At 37.8% G+C, this 14,063-nt stretch overlaps 1 protein-coding gene and 1 non-coding gene across 2 annotated transcripts in view; both read left to right on the forward strand.

Moving 5' to 3' along the window:
- Nucleotides 1–14,063, forward strand: part of COG5 (component of oligomeric golgi complex 5) — a 181,769-nt gene that overhangs the window by 61,222 nt on the left and 106,484 nt on the right. The gene's annotated exons all lie outside the window — the stretch shown is intronic.
- TRNAE-UUC lies at nucleotides 2,726–2,797 on the forward strand. The gene has a single exon. It is a non-coding gene; the product is annotated as a tRNA-Glu (tRNA).

The raw sequence follows: 14,063 nt of genomic DNA on the forward strand, positions 1-14,063 counted from the left end.
GTGTAATGTCTCTGGAAATGCAGTCAACTAGTCTTGCCTTTTTAATTACTTGCAATGACTTTAATTGGATCAGAAAACAGAAAGAGATATAGAGTAGTGATGCAATAGAGTTTGCACTGTGGGAGGAGTCCTGCTGTGAGCTCCCTGTGCCTCTGCTGCCTCCACTTGTGGTGCTGTCACCTGCCTCCTTACCCTGCCGCAGTGCAGGGTTTGCTGTGATCCAAGTACTGAGAAAATGTTCATTTAAGATCTTCATTAGCTGGAATTTTTCAGTATTTCAGGCTCTCAGGCCTTGCAAAAAGCTTTTTGTACTGAGAATGACTGACCAGTGTTGAACCCCAGTGTGCTGTTGTGTCTTGCTGATGCTTTTGGAGTAGTTAGACCTTAAGGCTCTTCTGATGCTTTGTGTTTGCCACTTTCTCACTATTTCAGCAATCCAGTAAGTACACCAGTGTCTTCAAAACTAAACTGCTTCCTTTTCTAAAGGGCATTGCATAGGTTAGGTTAGCATAGCTGCTTCTCTTGAAGTCAAGCCAGCCTTCGTAACTGGCTGGTTACTGGTGGCTCTGGCTGCTTTAGTGGAAGTTGGGTTTGGGGAGCCAGTATCCTAGAGCAACTATTATTGCTCTCTACTTTCTGACCATCTCTGTCCACACAAGTGAGGCATCTCACATGTGTCTCTGTGTGATGTACTTCCAACTTTAGGGCTTCTAACTTTTCCCTGTATGGCTGTTTCTGATTTTTCTTTTATTTTAACCCTTTTTTTTTTCCTTACGAGTTCCAATGTACAAAAAGTAATTTTAGGCCATACCCCCAAAGTATCCAAGAGTTCATGTATTTCTACAAATGCTCATGTTGCAATGCTTTTCTTGTGTATTTTTTTCTAAAAAAATGTCCCTTTTCACATACTTAGTTTGCAAATAAAATGGCAAAGAAGGTCATAAAATCGATTAATTGAATCAAAAGTTTTATTTGATAGAATACTCACAAACTTTTGTTGGTTTTCTTTGTTTCTCTTTCCTTGCATGGTGTTTAGAGTCACTAAGGCTCAGGGTCAGGCTCAGCACTGCACTGCTACTGGCATGCCTGCTGTCTACCAGAAACTCTCTGTTGGGATTCTTGTGTCAGAGAAGTAGTTATGTAGCATCTGGTAAATCCATGACTTGCTACCCCCAAGATGATCCAATGAAAAATACATGGCAAACACTCCTCCAATAATGTGAGGGTGGAGAGATCAATCAACTGTTAGTGGCCATCACCTATAAATGAGTTTAAAATGGCTGAGAGAGAAATGTGATGGAGGTGTATAGAATCATGAATGCTGTGGGAAGAGCAAAGAGACATAAAGAATAGTCAGCCCCTTCCATTACAAGTCCTAAAAGGAGTTGAATGAAACCGTTGGGTGGCAGGTTCACAACACAAAGTTGCTGCTGCATACAGTGATTTCTTTACTTCAGGATTGTGCTCCTGTAAGAAAGTTCAGTATATTCTATTGGGAAATTGCTTTTCCCTTGATTTTTTTCCCCTGAAGGAAGAGGTGTTTACTTTAAACAATAGTAATATTACTTTTAGAGAAGATTCTGTTTCTTTCCTGATCTTGAAATGATTCATGACTATCAGCAGTAAATTCCACAAATTATGCTTTGTGAGGCTTGAGAAAAATCTGTTATCAGACTAAATATTATTTAGAATTAGAGGAACTGTAATAAAAATTATGCTAGAATCATATGAGTACACAATGAGTCTGTATGTTTTCTCAGTTTTATTTTTAAGTACTAAATTGCTAAACATCTTTTATCCTTCAAGCAGTGCACTTTTCTGTCCGTTAAACGTTTTTGTGTTAATTATTAGATACAATTGGCTGACAGATGTAGGTAATAATAATTGGCTCATAGATAATTATGAAATTCTACAAAGAAAATTATTTAATAACAGCTATTCTCTAAATTAAATGTTTTCACCCATCTGTTAACAATTTGTGCCTTTAACAACTGAAAGACTTGCTTGAACTTAACTGGTTGCTTCCCTGGATGTGCAAACTTTAAAAAAAAGTGATTTATATTTTTAGCATTTAGCTCATTATTTTGAACTCTGCTACCAAAAATACTGATTTTTAATTTTGATCTCTGTGGCATTAATGACAGTAGAACTCAAATGTTTCATCAGTACCATATCTGAGAAGACTTAGCTTTTCATTTTTATCTGTTTCAAAATAATAGAAGAATAGCTGTGTCATCTGTTTATGTCAATATTAAATAATTTTGAGAAGACATGTACCATTTTATGAAATCTTTAATCCATGGTAACTCTCAACCTTTGTACTTGTATGTGCTTCCTAATTTTAACAATATAAGAGTGTTTTCTGTGGAGAAAGTCATGGTCAGTGTACATGCAAGATCATAGACTAGTAGTGATGAATCAGAACTGTTCTTTTAGATTGTCAGAGAATTTTTGCAGGTAGCAGACCGGGTATGTGCCACAGCTGTCCAAAGGCAGACATGGTGTGTACATTCGGCGATTGTTCCCTTTTGTTCCATGTTTGAGGAGCAGCTGTGCCAGGACACTCTTCCAATTCCCTTTCACTGGTGTTCGTAGCTGGGCACTTACTTGGGTGTGTGACTTCTCGGTTTTGGGGGCTGTGGTGAACACTACAGAGTAGCTCCTGTGGGGTGGGTTGGGTCAGGGATGTGGTATTTCCTTCAGTGTCCTTGTGTCCTTGTTGGGCCCCCTGGTGGTCTAGTGGTTAGGATGCGGCGCTTTCACCACCGCGGCCCGGGTTCGATTCCCGGTCAGGGACCCCGGGCAGATGGAGCTCGTCAGCCCTGTAAGGCAATCCATCTAAGAGAAGGTCACTCTAAACAAACCTACGTCCTGAGGACCTCGCTGCCACTGTCCGATCTTCGCTCAGCCCCGGTAGTTGAACCTCAGGATTAAAGGGTGGGCTCAGTTCAGTGCACACTGGGTCTCACCTAAAAAATCCACTGCGCAGGCTCGAAAGGTAATGACCTTTCCCAAATCTTCGTTCGCGAAGACTGGCCATACCTACCTACCTTGTGTCCTCGTTAGTGCACATACAGCTAAACATTATAATAACAGTACACTTTTTTATCAAGTTGCGATGAATGTGGAGGTGACAAGAAAGATTTAAAGCTGCTTTCTGTTTACATCCAAATCATACAAGATAGAAGGTATTAAAGCATCATCCGAGCCAAATGCTGTTAAATACTTTTGTAGTTGTATTGGAAGGCCAAAAGACAGACACCTGCAAAGGCTAACTTTAAATGCAAGTACTTGAAATATGAACAGTTACATTCAGTTTGGCTTTCAAACAACATTCTTTTCTTGCCTATCTTTTTAGTACTGTTGATAAGTTTTATTATTGCTATAAGAATTGGCAAGAGCAGACTGGACAGATTTCTGCCATAGGCTGATTTCTAAATTTCAGAAAGGCTTTACTGTAGGAGATAAGATGTATTTCATCAGGTTTTAAAATTTTGTGATTATGTTCAAGTTGTCTGCAGAAGCACTTTGGGTAACACAAGGTTCAATTTGTTCTCCCACAAAGTATCAGAGATACATAAAACCTGTGTGATTTATAGCCTCTGCAGCTATTGTCAACTTATCTGTTGACTATAAAGATGATAAAAACAAGTAAATCTGCAGCCAGTTGCAGGAAGTTATTGAATCTGCAGGGAGAGGTGAGAGGAATTAAATATGCATTTATTAAAGACAAAAATTACATGTATTCTAGAGTACCGAGGGAGTTAATGTAGCTAATACTAAAGAAAATGCAGTTCTGCTTTTGCAGAAGTGTTTTCCTGAAGGTGTAAGTATGAAAGGGGTGAATGGTGGGTGTTGAAAAGAGTCAGGAGAGACCCATAAGGAGAGAGGAATATGAAAGAAATATTTGCAGCTTATATATATAGTAAAGAAAAAAGTAGTATTCCCCTTTATCCAGGGGCCTAGATAGCATGGCTTTATTTATTAGTTCGATTTTACAGCACTGCAGCACTACTGATCTTAAAGTATCTCCTTACATTTACAAGTGTATGTTAGAAGTGACCCCTGTTCTCTCGTGTGCAATCTGACATTTTTGGATGCACATATTAGTGCAAAAATAATGATAAAAATGATATCTCATTAAAAAGAGAAAAATGAAGTGCAATTAGAAGTAGCTAGTTCAGTGTGGTAATTGTAGACTTGTAGACCTTTAAGTCTGTAACTGTCTGTGTATACCTTTATCCAGATGTAAAGTATTCAAGAATTAGGTCATCAACCATTAGCATAATGAATTAAAACTCACAAATGAACCAACATCTCTACTGCCTTCCTTCAAGGACTGATTCAGCGAAGAGTCAGCCATCTTTGCCATCTCAGCAAACGGTGGGATGTTTGAAAGAAGTTATTTTTGACTAAATTCCTGAGACACATCATCATTTTCCTTCATTTTCTTTTATCATGGCATGTGTCTGTTGCAACATGTGCTGGTACTGATGGAAACTGAATCATCACACCTTTACATAATGCTCTATATTGAGAAATTCTACTTAGCTATTGAACAATAACATATTAATAGTATTTAAAAGCTGCCAAAAAGACTAGTATTTTCATGTCAACATGTAAATTTAGGTTATCTTTTACATCCTTCTGCTCATAACTATTTTCCTTGCTTTCATGGCTTTAGTTACAATGCTAACTTAGGCAAACAAGAGACAGCCAAAGTCATATACCTTCATTTAAATGAGTCCTTGTGTTTGCTTGGGCAAGAGACGGTTTCCTTCATCCACTTCGTTTGGAAGGGCATAATTCTTTTGCATGGGTTTATGATGCAGTTGCAATGTATTTTCGATGCAATTATCTCTGGTAGATGTGAGAGTACATTTTTTCCATCTTACTTCATTTTGTATACTGATGTGATGCTCCATTTCAAGGAGGACTGCTTATTGTTCACCTGTTGAGATTTTAAGAAATATTTTCCTGACAATAAAAATCTCGATTACTGTCTGAAATTTATTAAAAACAAGCTTTATTATCCCCTTTGTTTTCCAGTTTTGGATGCTCTCCTGAAATTTGAGCAGAAATGCCATTGGCATCAGTAATGAGCAAGCAGTGCAAAGCTGTGGGCTTAGGTGGGGGTGGGGAGAAACCTGTCAAGGTGGAAAGCATATGATGGCACTGCATTACTCTTGCAGATTAATAAGACCAAACTGTATGAACTGATTTGTATTTGTATCCTTTCACTACATTCCTTCGCATTTTTCTGTACGTTATCATTGAGCATACTGTCATTCACTCAACTCTTTCAAAGCTTAAGTTCATTTCTTCTGTAGTGCCCCACTTGGGCTGTATCTCTCTCCTGTTCCATATTATCCCTTTCTGTCCTCCTTTCTGTTTCCATCTCTTTCACACATGCTGTACATTTGCTTTGCGTCTGTGATGCTATGAAGTCTGTGCAAAACTGAAATAGGACAACTAGATTTTTACTGGCAACATATTTTATTTTTACTTCACTCCAAAAAAAGCCCAAGAAGAGTATTGACTTGTAGAGGTATTATTGCTTTGTAGGCAGAATAAATTTGATTTTGGAAGTCCATATGTGTCTGAAGAGCAGTTCCTTATCTGTGCAGTGTCTAAATTAAACTTCAATGAATTTATTATGGAGAAGTAGGGGGTTTTTTCTCTGTTTGTTTTTAATGAAGAACAGTCTTAATTATCAGAATAAAATATGGACTTTGTAAATTATATAAATACTGGGTTTGTTTTCATGATGATAGATTTTGTTTCATGTTACAGACCTGTGGTACTTGTAATTTATTGGTGTAAGAAATTTTTGTTCAAATATTTTCTATTTTTAGGCCATAGCTCAGATAGAATATTTAGGGTGAAGTTGGTTTTACCTCCACCCAAATGATAAATGATGAATGGCATGAATGTTACAGTTCTTTGTCAGTATCTTATCACAGAGACTTTAGGAAAAAAATTACAGTTTTAATTACTAAAATGTTTTGGGAGCTCTTGAGGAAGTTTCTCAAATCAACTTGTTTTGAGGAAAGGCTTAAGATTAGGGCGATTTTTAAAGTTCTAGGTCCTAATGTTTCACAGTTTAACAATTTTAATTATATTAAAATATAATGTGTGCATTCCTGAAGGTTAATATCCTCCATAGGTAAGATGTATGGAACCAAAAGTACAGTATTGTGCCCACATGTCTAATCAGAATTTCCACAATGCTGTAGCTTATGTCTCTTGCCTTTTGTTCTGTCTGTGTACACCTCTGAGAAGCGGCTATCTGTCTTTTCCTGACCACCTGTCAGGTAGCAGAAGATGCAGTTAGATCTCTTCTTAGTCTTCTCTTTTCTAGGTTAACAAAGTCAGTTTTCTCAGCCTCTCCTCACATTCATGCTTCAGTTCCCTGTCTTGGTGGTTCCCTGGACTCACTCCAGTTTGTCCGGATCTCTTTTACTGGGAGGCAAGGAGTACAGTGGCCTCACAAATGCCAAAAAATAAGAACAATAACTTCCCACAACCTGCTGGCTACACCTGGTCCAGGACAGAGCAGCCTCTGCCACAAGTGTATACTGCTGGTTTATGTTAAACTTCCTGTCCACTGGGTCTATTTCTACAAAGCTTCTTTCCGGTCAGCGAGCACCAGACTGCTCCTGTGGACAGGGTCAAGCCATGCCAGGTGAACAGGGATTAACTCACTTTTGTTGAGCTTTGCAATGTTTTTGTCTGTCCTTTTCTTGAGATTGCTGAGGGTCTTCAGAATGGCAGCCCTGCAGTGTACTGAGCTTTTCCCCTGAATTGCTGTCACCCATAAACTCACAGGGGGTTAATTCTGTGCTGTCACTCAGGTTACTGACTATGACATTAAGCCGTATCAGCCTCAGGGCTGATCAGCCACCGTCTGCATGTGGGGTTGCTGCCTGCTCCCCTTTGAGCCCGCAGTCCAGGCAGCTGAGGAGACAGTGGGCAAAATTGAAAGTAGCAGGCTTAGTAGGTCGTGGTTAAGTAAGGTTGTGAGTCTGTATTCAAGGGTGAGGGGGAGGGATGGGGGAGATCTAATGGTGCGTGGGAGGGGGAACCTTAAAGGAGTTCAACAACTCTTGCTTTAGGCCTAAGTGAGTGTGGGAGTTGTGTGGTATAACTTGTGATTAGACCTAAGTAATGTTTGTCTTGGTGTGTTAAGCTATTTTCTGAATCATGGCATTTTCACAGGAATGTCTCCAAAATTTGGTTCTCATTGTTAAGTCAGTGATGATGATAAAAATAGATATCAAACTCATTTCCATCAAATCCAGATCCTACGTGGCATCTGATTTCCAGCCCAGAGAGCAGTAGGAATTAACTCTTCCATCAAGAGAACTTAAACACAGCTTTAATATAATGTAGAAATAGCTAGTCAGTCTTCCTCACTGCTCCTCCGTAATTGTTATCAACTTGGGGTGTGTTTTTTGGTATTTCTGAATGCAGTCTGGAGAGAAAAAGCAAGTTTCCTCTGTAGATAGGATTGGACATAGATGATTATTAAAGCACTGCTAAATATTTTAACACAAACCATATCCTATAAAAATATCAGGAACAGTCCTTTGGAGGAAACAAAGCTGATCTCAAGTGCAGGATGACAACCTACCTGTACACTGAAAATTTTGCCCTTTGTTTTAACATGCTAGAAAAAATTCAATTTTTTCATACCTACATGGTCTCTAAAATTAGAGTGTTGAATTCTCGGTTTTCTTCTGAAGTAAAGCTTTAATCAGGTGAGATAATTCCCCGTCATTGGAAGTGTTCAAGGTCAGGTTGAACAGGTTGAACAGGGCTTTGAGCCTTCCACTTTGATAAAGTGGAAAGTGTCCCTACCCATGGAGGGGGCTTGGACTAGATGATCTTTAAAAGCCCCTTCTGACCCAAACCATTCTATAATAACATAATGTAGATGGCAGGTCTGTTTTAAGGTACAAGGTAATGGTGTTTAAATGAGCAGTTCAAGTTTTGCTTTCTTTGAACCATATACTTTCCACCAGTTTGATTTTGGTACTGTTAACCTTGTTTCTTTAAACCAGTCTTGGCATGTGATTGATATGAAAAGCTGTGAAGTGCTTTGCTTTATTTTTCATGTCCCCCTTCACTAGGGACATCTATCAGATTACTAAACCTGGTTGTCTAATACATTCTGTTTCCTTTTCTGGACTTTAACAGCTGCAATGTTTTAACGTGCTGTCTGACAAAGCAAACAGAAATACAGCACCATGGGCCCCACTCAGTTTCTGGCTCCATCAGGACAGTTTTGGCTCACTTAGTGTTGCCAGACAGCTGAAAACTGAAACCTTATGTATTATGCATATAAGTAGTTAATTTTTAAGATGGTAGAAATTGGTTAAGTAAAGACCAGATTTCGTAGGGAGTTAATGGCATTTTAGTGGCACAGAGAGATTTTATTCTCAGTTGTTTCACTGAAGAAATGTTAGCAGGAATTTTGTCCTATAGGAAAAGGAAAGGAAGATACCAAGAGTTTTCCAAGAAACTGGCATTTTAGTAAAATAAAACTTTCTTCCTCTTTAATAATGAATTCATAATACCTGCAGAAAAAATCCAAATTAAAAATATAAGATTAAAAATTAATAATTTTGTAAAGTATGTCTGAAATACATGACATTGTATATGACACATAGTGTAGAGCAATTACATTCTTATTCTGAACACTTTACAAGGCACCGTATGCAGTTTTTATAGGAATAAACATCTTTTTCTGAAGAACTCAAGTTGTATAAAATGGCTGTAAGATATTGTTTTACAGTAACTGTAGTGGAATCCTTTCCACTTGATTTAAAGGCTTAATATAAGCCTTACTTCAGCAAGTACTTTGGTGCCTGGTGCAGAGTGTGGGGCAGACATTTCAGCCTAAGTGGAGAATTAGTCTCATTAAAACAGAACATGAGTAAAGGTTCTTTTTGGAAGCATCAGCTTCCAGTTTAAAGACTGAGAAATGTGTCTGCTCTTGCCATTCCCCACTTGCCCTATGCATCAATTGCATGGCAAATTTAAGTGCCTTCAAGAAGCAGACTATTGTCCTTTAAGTTACATGTTTGCCTATTCCACTTAGAGACCAGACATGTAATATAAAACCTTAGGTTGCTTTCACGGAAGGGTGAACATACTTTTTCTGCTGGGGAATTGGGATCTCACACTCTGTTCTAAGACTGACTTTGGTTTTACATTACCTGTATTGATGAAAACATACAAATTGGCATATTCAGACCCAGCAGCATCCTGGGTTCGGATACAAGTGAGGCAAAGAGGATCTTGTCCTTCCTTTTCAGTAGATAGTGCTATAACTGACATTTCCATTAAGACCATGGAAGCTTCTGTGCTGGATTAGATTTGTGGCTCATTTGAATTAGTAAATCACTTTGAGGTATGTAAGAAGCAGATGAAAAAAAATTCAAATGGATTCTCAGCAATTCTAACAAATCAATCCACTTGGGTTTTTTGTGATTATATCTAGGCACTAATATAGGACCAAAGACTGAACTTTTAATAACCACTTTGAAATTAATTGCCATTTCCAAATACTTGTCCCTCGTAGGAAAGATGTTATGTATTTTTACGGTATCTGTCCAGTCCCTCCTAATTTTGTGTAACAGAAATAAATATTGCAAATAGCAGTTTAGATTCAGTTTCATGAACATCTTCTACCAATGCACATATGAGCTTTTTACAATATTTCTTGATAATCATGTAGCCTCTCGTCTGCTGCATACTTAAATAGCAGCAGAACTCATGGGTATCATTTAGATCTGTTGACTTTTTGAAGTTTAAATTAGCAGTTTCTTAAAAAATTGTAGTTTTTCTTCATTATGGAAAAATAACAGTATCTTCTTAGAGTACAGATATCACCAACATTCTCTGCAACTAAGACTGAAGAAACAAAATAAATAACCAATGCAAAAGAAATAAGCCTCAAACAGGCAAACAAAGACCTATTGTTTTATCATTCTATGATTTTATTTAGAATTTCAGAAATGGCTTATTTTCCTTTAGTACCCCAACCCTTCCCAATCTCCCATAAAACACCTCTTAATTTGTCGTTGGATTCTTGCATTTGAGGGGAGTGATGTGTGTGCAGATCTTAGGTGTTTGCTCCAAGGGAATCCACTTTAGATGTTCTGAATTTCTTTCTTTCCCCCTCTTTATTACTGTCACTGAGGTTAGTTCTCAGAGCACAGAAGGGTTTCTCTTTTGACTCAAGTAGCCTCCTGGGTGATGCAGCATGTTGGTTTATTACTGGCTATCCTGTTTTCCTCTTTGTTAGGGCACCTGATTCTTCTCAGTAGACTTCTCTTGCTTCTCTAATTTCTAGCAAAAGCTCAAATTCAACTCAGTCTATATAAAGAGCCTAATACAGTCATTGTGGAGCTCATATGGATGCTTCGTAGTTATCTCTGTTCCAAAACATATTTTAATACTGAGAAAAAGTTTTAATTCAGATTCTTTTCTATCTTGTTTCTATATTATCACAAAGAATATTTAAGGTTAAAAAAAGAGATCACATAATAGAAAGATTCTGTGTTGGTGAGTCACTTAGATTAAGAAAAGCTAACTGTGTTGCTCAAAGTATTGTTTTTCTACCTAATGTACTATGTGCATATTGGATTTTTCTCTATGAAACTCCTCTTACAGAACTATTTGGGAAATATTGGTTTGAAAAATGCATTTTCAAGGAGCATCTCAGACAGTAGATTAGAAAATCTGTTCAGGTTTTATAAATCAAGAAAATTTAGAATTGTATTGACAAAAATGTTTGTTTTATAAAGAAATACAAAGTTCTAACCCTTTGTTAGGCTGGGTTAGATTATAAATGTCACTTACTCCTAGGTTTTAGTGTATTCTGCCTTGACATACTGTATTTTTGTTCAAGAAGAGGATTCAGCAGGCAGTCTGTGTTTTAAATCCTTAAAAAGTCATTTCCAGCTGTGCTTTCCAGCTTAATAGGGTGTGATAGAAGGGAAGCAATACCAACACCCTATGGGAGAGTTAAGGATTTGCCTTTATGTTCATGAACCTATATAAAGAGGTAGAGTTATCAGAGGGATGAGAGAGGCAGAGGAATGATTTTAGGACTAAAGCTCCCTCCTCTAATTTCCTCCCTGTCTCTGCTGAGCAGAGGTGACTGGGGCAGCAGGCTGCATGTTGTGCTGCTCCATGCAAGGGCAATGCTTTGGTGGCTGCTCCACCATCCTTGCATGTGGTGTTATAAAATACTTAGGCTCTAATTTGTTTAAGGCACAAGTCTTCCCAAAGTAAACAAAATGTTATATATGTGCTTTTAAAATCTGTTAAGGGAGAGATGTCAGTTATAAATACTATAGTCACTAAATCTGTTAGGGTTAATATAGTTTTACTCCAGAGCTTTAAGGTTAAAGTAGATGGAAAGCTGACAAGTTTTAAACTGGGCCCCAGTCCCCAGAGTCTGTGCCAACTGAGGAATGAGCCATTGTGTTAGCTTAATTCCTGACCAGAAGACACAAGTACCTTACAGCCCATGTCCCACTCACCTCTGATCATGACCACAATGTTATTGACTGACTGTGCCTGGCAAGAAATAGAATAATGATTACACAAGTGCCTGAAGCAAAATCCTACATTTGCTAGTCCGTGGGTTAATAACTGGTAGTATCTTTGTTGTATTTCACTTGACAGGGTTTTTTTTACTAACTAGAATCGACCGGTTGAAATGTGCGCGTTCCTCTGCGATATTTTAAATAAACTGGATCCTAAATGCACAGGCATTCTGGCAGTGATCTGGCTGCCCTTGTGTCAACTGCCCTTCTGCTCGGTTTAATCGTGCTGTCCATGACAGCAATATCGCTCTCAAGAGTACGCAAGTGTAGAGATTTCTAATATTATGTTGTCTGCTTGGGCAATAAAAACTATCAGAAGGCACATACCCTGCCTGTACTGCAGCTTCTGCTCTCACACAGGAATGGCACTTGCTGGTGTTTCTGCCATAGACCTGCTGTCCTTATGGAAACTGCATTTCTTTTGAAAAGTGTGTAATATGATTGTTAGAGCTTCCCTACTGGTTAGAATAGCAACTAAGAGCATCCATAGTCGGGTGTCTAGCCACTGTTTTGAAGTCCTGCTGAAATGCATTGTCCCAAGGCATTTTGTTAGGATTGCAGGAAATTTGGAACAAAGCTGCAGATTTTAGCAGTTTAGCAGGAGGTGGCTGGCAGTCTGAGGCACAGATGGAGGTTTTTGGAGAAGCCAAAGCAGCATGGTCTTTCTGTTCTTTTCTTAAAACCATCAGAAGGATTAGATTTTTAGCACTTGAAGTGACTTAATTTAGATTTTGAGATAAAACACAGCAGGGAGAAACAGTCTCTTTTTTAGTTCTCTTCCTCAGATTTTTCTGTGGATTTAGGATATCAGAACTGTATTATAATTTTATTTTGTTTAAGCAGCCTGGGATTGCAGAATATGATATTATGCCATAAGTGAACTCCACAGCAGTTCTTGTATTTGTGGGATATAAATTTTTGGTAATATTTGCACCTTTTTTAACCTCATGTTGCTGAGAAACTTCTTCAGAGTTTACTGTGGCAGCAGACTTAATCTGTGGATAGTTCTTTGCTCTTTTTTTTTTTTTTTCCTGTGCAGCTGAAAGAAAGGTGTCAGAAAACTAGTCTTCACATTCAAGACACTTGCTCATTGGAACTAGTGGGAGTTTAATATTAGTTTTAATGAGTTCATATGCAAGGCCACCTGTAGAGATGCAGCTTAGTGACAGCAAAAAGTTGCAGGGAAGTAATGGGTAAGTGTGGGTGCTGTAGCCCCTGGCAAAAGCAGCTTTGTAAGCACACCTGCATATAGGGCTTCATTAATGGCCTGTGCAGTGTGATGTGTGCTGTCCTGCTGCTTGGCCGTCCTCTGACTCCTCTGATCCATTTTTAAACAAAAGCATTTGCAGGCCTTTTCTTAGTAGGCTAAAACCTATTTGACATACTGTACTGTTAAGAGAGATAATTTCCTTTATGCCTTTCTAAGCTTTACAGTAGTTTTCATGTGCAGGTACAGGGATGTTCTCTACGTAGCTGGAATGACTCACTTGGAATTTTGTGTTCATTTGTGAACATGTGATTGCTAAAATTCATCTGAGAATTAGATTAGTTTATTGTGAATAAACAAAAATAAAAGGCTACCAAAGTGAAAGGTTATTTGTCAAAGATTTAACAGTTTGGTAAATTTAGCTCAAATTTTTAAGTCTGTGCCTTAATAAACTTTCTGGGAAGACATAAAAGGAAGATAAATTTATTAGGAAGTCATAGAGGGCTGTTTATAAATGGAAATAGTGGAACATCATCTTATGAAGGAAGTGTCTGATACTGACTGAAATGCCTTGGCCATTATTTTATTAGTTTTATTTGTTTCTTTCAAAAGAAGCATCTTGATTAAGCAAAATGCTGAAAAATGTGTAAATGAGAGTAGTCCTGCAGATAAGTGGTAGCGTAAAGGTCTGGGCTACCTTGACATGGGGAACTGAGTTATTTTAAATCCAGAAAGATCAAAAAGGAGAAAAAAAAAATTGAGAAAAGTTCAGTTTGAATAGATTTTATTGCTGCAGTCACCAGTCCAGCCCAGTAATCTGTAGCTACTCTGCTGATGGTGGTTTCCACGATGGTAATAAATTTTGTGATGATTCTGTGATTAGAAAAGAAAAAATATATATTCTTTCCTTCTCTTGCCATTCTTCTGTGTTTGATTCCAAATGTGTAGAAGTGCAATTTAAATATTTGAAGTATAATTTAAATTTTTTAACGTATAATGCATCTTTAATTTCAGATCTTAAAACAAATTATGCTTATTCAAATATCTCTTTAGAGACGTTTAACAATCTAGTTAATGCTTTACACGTCTTTGACAATCTCTGGGTCTAGAGAATTGCATTGAAGTAAATTCAATGTATTCAATATCCAGGTTTTCTTGAGTAATAACCCTTTGATTTTCAGTTTTTCTGGTATAATACATTACTTCGATGTACTCTTTTGTCAAGTGTTGTATAC

Source organism: Lepidothrix coronata, unplaced genomic scaffold (genome assembly GCF_001604755.1).
Source record: "Lepidothrix coronata isolate B3197 unplaced genomic scaffold, Lepidothrix_coronata-1.0 Scaffold32, whole genome shotgun sequence".
Classification (NCBI taxonomy): domain Eukaryota; kingdom Metazoa; phylum Chordata; class Aves; order Passeriformes; family Pipridae; genus Lepidothrix; species Lepidothrix coronata.